An 8,018-nucleotide genomic window follows, 5' to 3' on the forward strand; every position below is an offset into this window, starting at 1 on the left:
TACAACACAGATCTTGCATCCTGTGACACCTCTTCCTTCCTTGTTTTCTAGATGCATGCTATCTATCCACTTTTAGGGTTCACTGTCAACATTTTCTTGGTCTTTCAATCCATTTCCTCAAGCTTTGTTCAGCTAACGACACCTGTGCCATATCACATCAAGGGGACAGCCCATTTATCCATTGCCCTGATCTTGTTCTTTCCATTGAGTCTACTCTCCATAATTAATTTGATTCTCCAAAGGTATTCTCACCTAAAACTTTCCTTCATCTCAATCTCCATGGTTTTATCATACTCCAAAATACCCAGATATTTGTATCTTTCCACCTCAACATCCTTAATTCTCTCACTATTGGGTAGTTCTGCACCATCAGATGACAAAACTTTGCCTTTTTTATGATAAACACACCACACTTATTAATCTCAGTTTCCATCCTGATATCTTTACTGAGTATCTGCCCTGTCGAAACCAGACCATCTATTCCATGCTTACTCTCAGCGAAGATCTTTAAAACATCCATATACAACAGGTGCTTTAACTTTTCTCCACTTTTCAAGGTGTACCCTGATGTCACTTGCAGCAACATCTGCATGAGGGGTATCATACAAATCACAAACAGCAATGGTGACAAACTATCTCCCTAAACATTCTTCTCCTGATGTTAGCTTCCACATGATGTTAACTCTGTATTCCAATTCTTCATTAATCTAATAAAATTCAAAATGTTATCAGACACCTGTACTAACTGGAAACTTTCTAAAATCCAGGAATGGGGGACAATGTCATAAGCTTTCTTATAACCAATCCACACAATACCCAGATTAGTATGTCTTTTCTTACAGTTGTTGAGTGTCAATCTGTTCATCAGAATTTGATCTTTTGTCCCTCAGCTTATCCCCCGCATCCTTTCTGTTCCACTGACAGCTTATCATTCACTTCAAGTCATACACACAATTAGATATTCCTGTCATCAACTTCCACCTTAAGGATAGGTAGGAGACTAGCCAGTAATTATCCACTGCATTACATTTACTGGGATCCTTTTGCCAAAGAACCGTTTTCCCTGTGGTCATCCACTTCAGGGTTTTCACCCATTTGTTCATCATTTCATCTATCTGTGTAGCTATTCTTTCATGTAATCCTAGGTCATTTTTTAGTTAGTATCCTTGTATCCCATCAGGACCTGACTATTTCCAGTTTGGAGCCTTCATTGTCTGTTCAGTCACCATTTCAATTGTTATTCTAATATCATTTTCACTTCATTTTTCTCCATCTTAATTGTTTCAACCATTCAGGATCTTTCTTATGATTGTTTCTGTTATCCTGGATGTCACTCCAAAATCTCCAACTTTCTTCAGCGTCAGGTTTTTCACTGCTGCTAACCTTTCTGTTCAGTTGCTGATAAACCCTTTTCAGATTCTGTTGGAACAATCTACTGATCTTATATTACAGTTCTATATCTAAGAGATGAGGAATTATGTACATTACTTACAATTGACAGATATTTGTCCTCATCTTGTTTTGGCTGATATACCTTCCAGCCTTCTTCAGGTGTCTTGGGGAAATTTGTATTTTTCAAAAAATACCTTAGGAATGAGAATCCAGGTTCGAAATTTCCCCAAGACACCTGATGAAGGCTGGAGGGTATAGCAGCTGAAACGTTGAGTTAACAACAAACAAGATGAGGACAAATATCTGTCAGATGTAAATAATGTAAATAATGATCTTATATAGTTCAATTCTTTGATCATAGCTCTTAATTTTTGTAGCTTTAGCCTGCAACATTCGTTTCAGTTTCAATCTGAAACAAAACTGAAACAAACAGCAATTACTACTGCTACTACTACTACTACTACTACTACTACTACTACTACTACTGAGACCCCTTTCAGTCACGACACAGACTTTGGGATTGCGCCTAGAAACTTACCTTCTCAGGCACAAGTCCGGGCAAGGTTGTTTATGGAAGACCAGCAGTCACCCATGCATACTGGCCTCCCCTCTCCATGCCACCGGTGTTATCCAAGGGAAAGGTAAAGGGGCTGATACAGCTTGGCACCTGTGACGTCACAATTCATTTCTGCAGCTGAGTGAACTGGAACAACGTGAAATAAAGTGTCTTGCTCAAGAACACAACACGCAGCCCGGTCTGAGATTCAAGCTCACAACCTCACGATCGTAAGTTCAATGCTCTAACCACTGAGCCATCACCTTCACTTATTACTACTACTACTACTACTACTACCATTCTGATGGTGATGGATTGGCAGCATCAGTAGAACATCAGACAAAATACCTTCTGGCATTTAGTTAGAGCCCTTTACATCCTATCAAAGTTGACCCGGCTTTTCATTCTTCTGGTGTCAATAAAGATAAATACCAGTGAAGCACTCAGGTTGATGTAATCCCCTAACCCCTACCCCAAATTTCAGATATTGCGTATATGTTAGAAATCATTCTCCGATATAATTAAAGACCGAACATTTGGATCCATTTCTACTACATTGCTGTCAGTAATGTGTGTTTATTACATTCTATCACTTTCTTTAAACATTGTTAAATTTTCTTTTGAATGCCAGAATATTAAGAACGTGGCTAAGTAAAAGGTGTCGCCCATCTTAGTTTGCTGTATATTGCGTCAAGAGTAATGTTTAGTGAAATGAAATAGAAATGGTAAAATAAAGAATTACAAAAGAAAAGTAGAAATGTTTAAACAATTTAATTGTAATTTTCTAAAATCAATATGATATATATATATATATGTATGTATGTATGTATGTATGTATGTATGTATGTATGTACGTATGTGCATGTGTGTACATATGCACACATATACAAATAAATGTGTGTGAGCATGTATATATATATATATATATATATATACACACTCACACACACACATATATATATACATACATGCACATATATGCATATATATAAAATAATTAATATATGTGAGTGTGTGTGTGTATACATATGTATGTATGTGTGTGTATATATAAATATACACACACACACACACACATATATATTACTCTTTTACTTGTTTCAGTCATTTGACTGCGGCCATGCTGGAGCACCGCCTTTAATCGAGCAACTCGACCCCGGCACTTATTCTTTTGTAAGCCCAGTACTTATTCTATCGGTCTCTTTTGCCGAACCGCTAAGTGACAGGGACATAAACACACCAGCATCGATTGTCAAGCAATGCTAGGGGGACAAACACAGACACACAAACACACACATGCATATATATATATATATATATATATATATATATATATATATATACGATGGGCTTCTTTCAGTTTCCGTCTACCAAATCCACTCACAAGGCTTTGGTCGGCCCGAGTCTATAGTAGAAGACACTTGCCCAAGGTGCCACACAGTGGGACTGAACCCGGAACCGTGTGGTTGATAAACAAGCTACTTACCACACAGCCACTCCTGCGACTATATATATACATATATATATATATACACACACACACCACACACATATATATTACTCTTTTACTTGTTTCAGTCATTTGACTGCGGCCATGCTGGAGCACCGCCTTTAATCGAGCAACTCGACCCCGGCACTTATTCTTTTGTAAGCCCAGTACTTATTCTATCGGTCTCTTTTGCCGAACCGCTAAGTGACAGGGACATAAACACACCAGCATCGATTGTCAAGCAATGCTAGGGGGACAAACACAGACACACAAACACACACATGCATATATATATATATATATATATATATATATATATATATATATACGATGGGCTTCTTTCAGTTTCCGTCTACCAAATCCACTCACAAGGCTTTGGTCGGCCCGAGTCTATAGTAGAAGACACTTGCCCAAGGTGCCACACAGTGGGACTGAACCCGGAACCGTGTGGTTGATAAACAAGCTACTTACCACACAGCCACTCCTGCGACTATATATATACATATATATATATATACACACACACACACACACAAACACACACACACATATATATTGTGAATTAACTAAACAACAAAATCTTTTATTCTAAAGCAATCTTACATGCCATTATAGTAAGGGGAATAGTATAGTATACACTATATTTACTATGATACTGCATAAAAAGAAGAAGAAACAAAAAAGCAGTTACACAAAACTTTCTTGTAATTTACTTCTACATAATATATACCTGGCTGTGGTCATGAAAGTGGGTATATACAGTTGTTGATGCAGAACAACAGAACATACAAATTCTGTTGTTAACACTAAAACACATATATGCATACACACACAAACACATAGACACGTCAGGTACACATACATATGGATAAAGGCAGAGAAAGATTGATAGAGACAGCTTATTCATGCATATATCTGAGGTATATCAAGTTTCTTTCAACCTTTCTTTCACTCACACATGCATTTACAAATACCTACATGCATGTGAACATTTGTATATTTGTACATATATATATTTGGTTGTGAATATATATATATGTATGCAATTGTAGGCACTTTTGTATTCTAATAAATAAGGACTGGCTTCATATACAGTTTTTACAAGTCTCAATGAACAGAAATGATGTCTGGAGGAGAGCCTTACTTGCATTAAGTATTTCCTTCTATCTACAACTACCAAACAGCCAAAATCAATGTTCCTTTCAAGAAATGAAGTGGCAGTAATAAGGTGCATACCAGTGTTGTTATTGTTTCTTTTTCATTGTTAAGTATTCTTCTTCTTTCAAGTGAGCAATAACTCACCAGCAGTCCACAAAGACACTTAGCTTAAAATTATAATCTTTATTGAGAAATGTGTCTTGTGTAATTATCAAAGAACTGACACATTCTTCCAACTTGTTTTTTACAGCATCGTTTAGATAATGAAGTGTAATTAAGACAAGTGCTTAGCTTACTACTGGTGTTCAATATTTTTTCTTATTTTCTATTGGCAGAATTTTTTCAGAATTTGCTTTTTATATTTCCTCCTTCTCTCGCACAACAAAGAACAATCTATTTTCTCTTCTCTTTTCTGCTTCCTCTCATTCTCTCTCTCAGCCCCTCTCTGTTTCCTGAAAGTAGGAGATAGAAATAAATGAGAGAGTGGGTAGGTCCTTTGGTACTCAATTTCTTCTTATATATTTCCATTCTTTAGAATATCTATTCAATCTAACTAAATAAGAAAGAGCAAGTGGACATACTATGCAATTAAACACAATTGCATTTCATACTCTAGTCAATTTTTCCACCATATCTAAAAGAAAGTTACATTATGAAAATTAATTTTATAGCTTATAACACAAAATGTTATTTATTTATTTTTGTGGTAGCTTTCCACATTTAATGATAGTATTGATAAGAATATACTCATATTAGGAGAAAGAAAAAAAGAAAAAAATTGCTATTTTATTACACATTATACTTGGGAATCTAGCAAACTCAACCTAAAGTCATAGCAATTTTGTCAATATAATATAATTTGTGCATTTCTTGGATATTTCATAAGACAGAGGCTCCCTAGAAAGTTAGTTTATATAAGCTAAAATTAGAAATATCAATCTGTCTTGGGACATGATTTTAAAATTTGGCTTTTTAATTATATCCAAATAATAAAGAAGTTATGTATCAAAAGCCATTGCTTTATATTCAATGTAAAATTTAGCTCCATTTTTTAAAAACTTTCTAGAAACTTTCTATAACAGGTCACAAGTTACCCAGTAGTCTTTCTCAGCCAGATTTAAAATAAGTCATTCGTCATCATTAAAATTTATAGTTTGAAATTTATTTTATTTTTAATTTTGATAAATACCATATTCATAAAAACTAAAAGGTAAACCTGAGATGGATGAAAGAAAAAGAAGGAAAAAGGAATGTTAACATTTAGACAGAGGGAACGGTACATATTTATTTTGTATTATTAGGTTCAAATCATCATCATCATCATCATATAACGTCCGTTTTCCATGCTAGCATGGGTTGGACGGTTTGACTGGCGAGCTGGCATAACCGTTAGCACACCGGGTGAAATGCTTAGCGGTATTTCGTCTGCGTTACGTTGTGAGTTCAAATTCCGCCGAGGTCGACTTTGCCTTTCATCCTTTCGGAGTCGATAAATTAAGTACCAGTTACGCACTGGGGTCGATGTAATCGACTTAATACCTATGTCTATCCTTGTTTGTCCCCTCTGTGTTTAGCCCCTTGTGGGTAATAAAGAAATAGGTTTGACTGGGGTCTGGGAAGCCAGGAGGCTGCACCAGGCTCATGTCTAATCTGGCAGTGTTTCTACTGCTGGATGCCCTTCCTAATGCCAACCACTCTGTGAGTGTAGTGGGTGCTTTTTACGGGCCACCAGCACAGGTGCCAGGGGAGGCTGGCAGCGGCCATGATTGGTTGGTACTTTTTACATACCACCGGCACAGAAGCCAGTCAAAGCAGCGCTGGCATCAGCCATGTTCGGATGGTGCTTTTTACGTGCCACTGGCACAGGTATCACAACTACAATTTCCATTTGATATTTATTTTGATGTTGATGTACTTGGCTCAATAGGTCTCCTCCAGCACAGCAGGTCACGTGCCACTGGCACAGAAGCCAGTGCTAGATGTTCTGAACTGCTAAGCTGTGTGCCTATGTAAGGATGTCATTCATCAAAAGTGTGTGTGTAATGATAATAGCATTAGTACTGAAAGGAAGGGGACAAAGAAATGCTACTATGAGAGGTTGTTGAATGAAGTGAAAGCATGGAAGGAAGAGGGGCTACGTAGCCCCAACAGAGGGACCAGCTTAGATTTCAATTGCTATGTGGTTGAAAGGGCCACTAATGATATGAAGGAAAGCAATGCAACTGAATCCTCAAGGATGGACACAGAGCTGCTGAAAATATCTGGTAAGATAGGCAGAAGTGAGTCATTTGTATAGTTAGGGAGATGCTATCCTCAGTGACTGGCATAGAAGAAGCATCTTTAACTCTTTTGTTACTGTATTTATTTTGAGATGCTCTGTGTTTCTTTCAATTACTTTAAATATGACAAAGAATTTAGTAAATTAACTTAGTTATCATTCAACTAGTGTTAGGAACATAAATTGTGACTAAGGTTTAGTAGAAGATTTTAATACAAGACTTATGAAAACACGACATTTGTACTACAGAACCAGAGCCGGTTTCAGTCAGGTTGGTAACGAAAGGGTTAACTGCTACAAGAGCAAAGTAGATGCTCTAGAATGGTGTAAGTAAAAGAGTAACATGTTGATGGATCAGATAATGAAAGTAGCAGTAGAGAATTAGCTTAGATGAGATGTAGCTTGAGTTTGAGTCATGGTAAACAACTACAGAAGCCCTCTTGTTAGTGATACAATGACAGGTAAAGCTATTAACTATCTTTGATCTGGAGAAGACTTTTGAAAGGATAAGCTGCTCTAAGGTCTGATGGTCACTTAAAAACTTGGTGTAGATGAATGGTTTGTGTGATCCTTCCAAGTCATGTACAAGTGTACTGTTTGCAAGATATGAGTTAAGAATGAGTTTAGCAAAGAATTTAGCATCAGGGCTTGGTTCTTAGCTCTTTACTTGTTTACTATAGTTCTCCAGGACGTAACAGAGGATTTCAAGACCAGCTGTGAATGGGAACACCAGTCAAAGAAATGGAAGGAAGGTTCCCAATGTAAAAGAACAGCCTTGAATCAAAGGTCTAAAAGTCAATCCTACAAAGATAAAAGTTTTAGCAAGAAAATATTTAAACTTCTGCTGGCATCTGGGAAGTGATCATGCTTGATATGCAGTTAAGGATGTAGAAATTTTATATTGTCTACCAAATATGTGTACAAAAGATATTGTGGTGTCATAGATAAGCTGCAGAGAAGAAGGATTTTCTAGATAGAAATTGCACAGTTATAGCTGGGAGTAGGGAGTTCAGGACGCTATTCCTATATTGCCAATAAAGGGATTCTTTCTCTGAGTAACAGATTGTCTGATGCATGTGTAGAAATTGTGATACTAAACGGAAATGAAACATGTGCATTAATTATGTTGGATGGGGAAAGGCTGG

Source organism: Octopus sinensis, linkage group LG9, assembly GCF_006345805.1.
Source record: "Octopus sinensis linkage group LG9, ASM634580v1, whole genome shotgun sequence".
NCBI classification, from domain to species: Eukaryota; Metazoa; Mollusca; class Cephalopoda; order Octopoda; family Octopodidae; genus Octopus; species Octopus sinensis.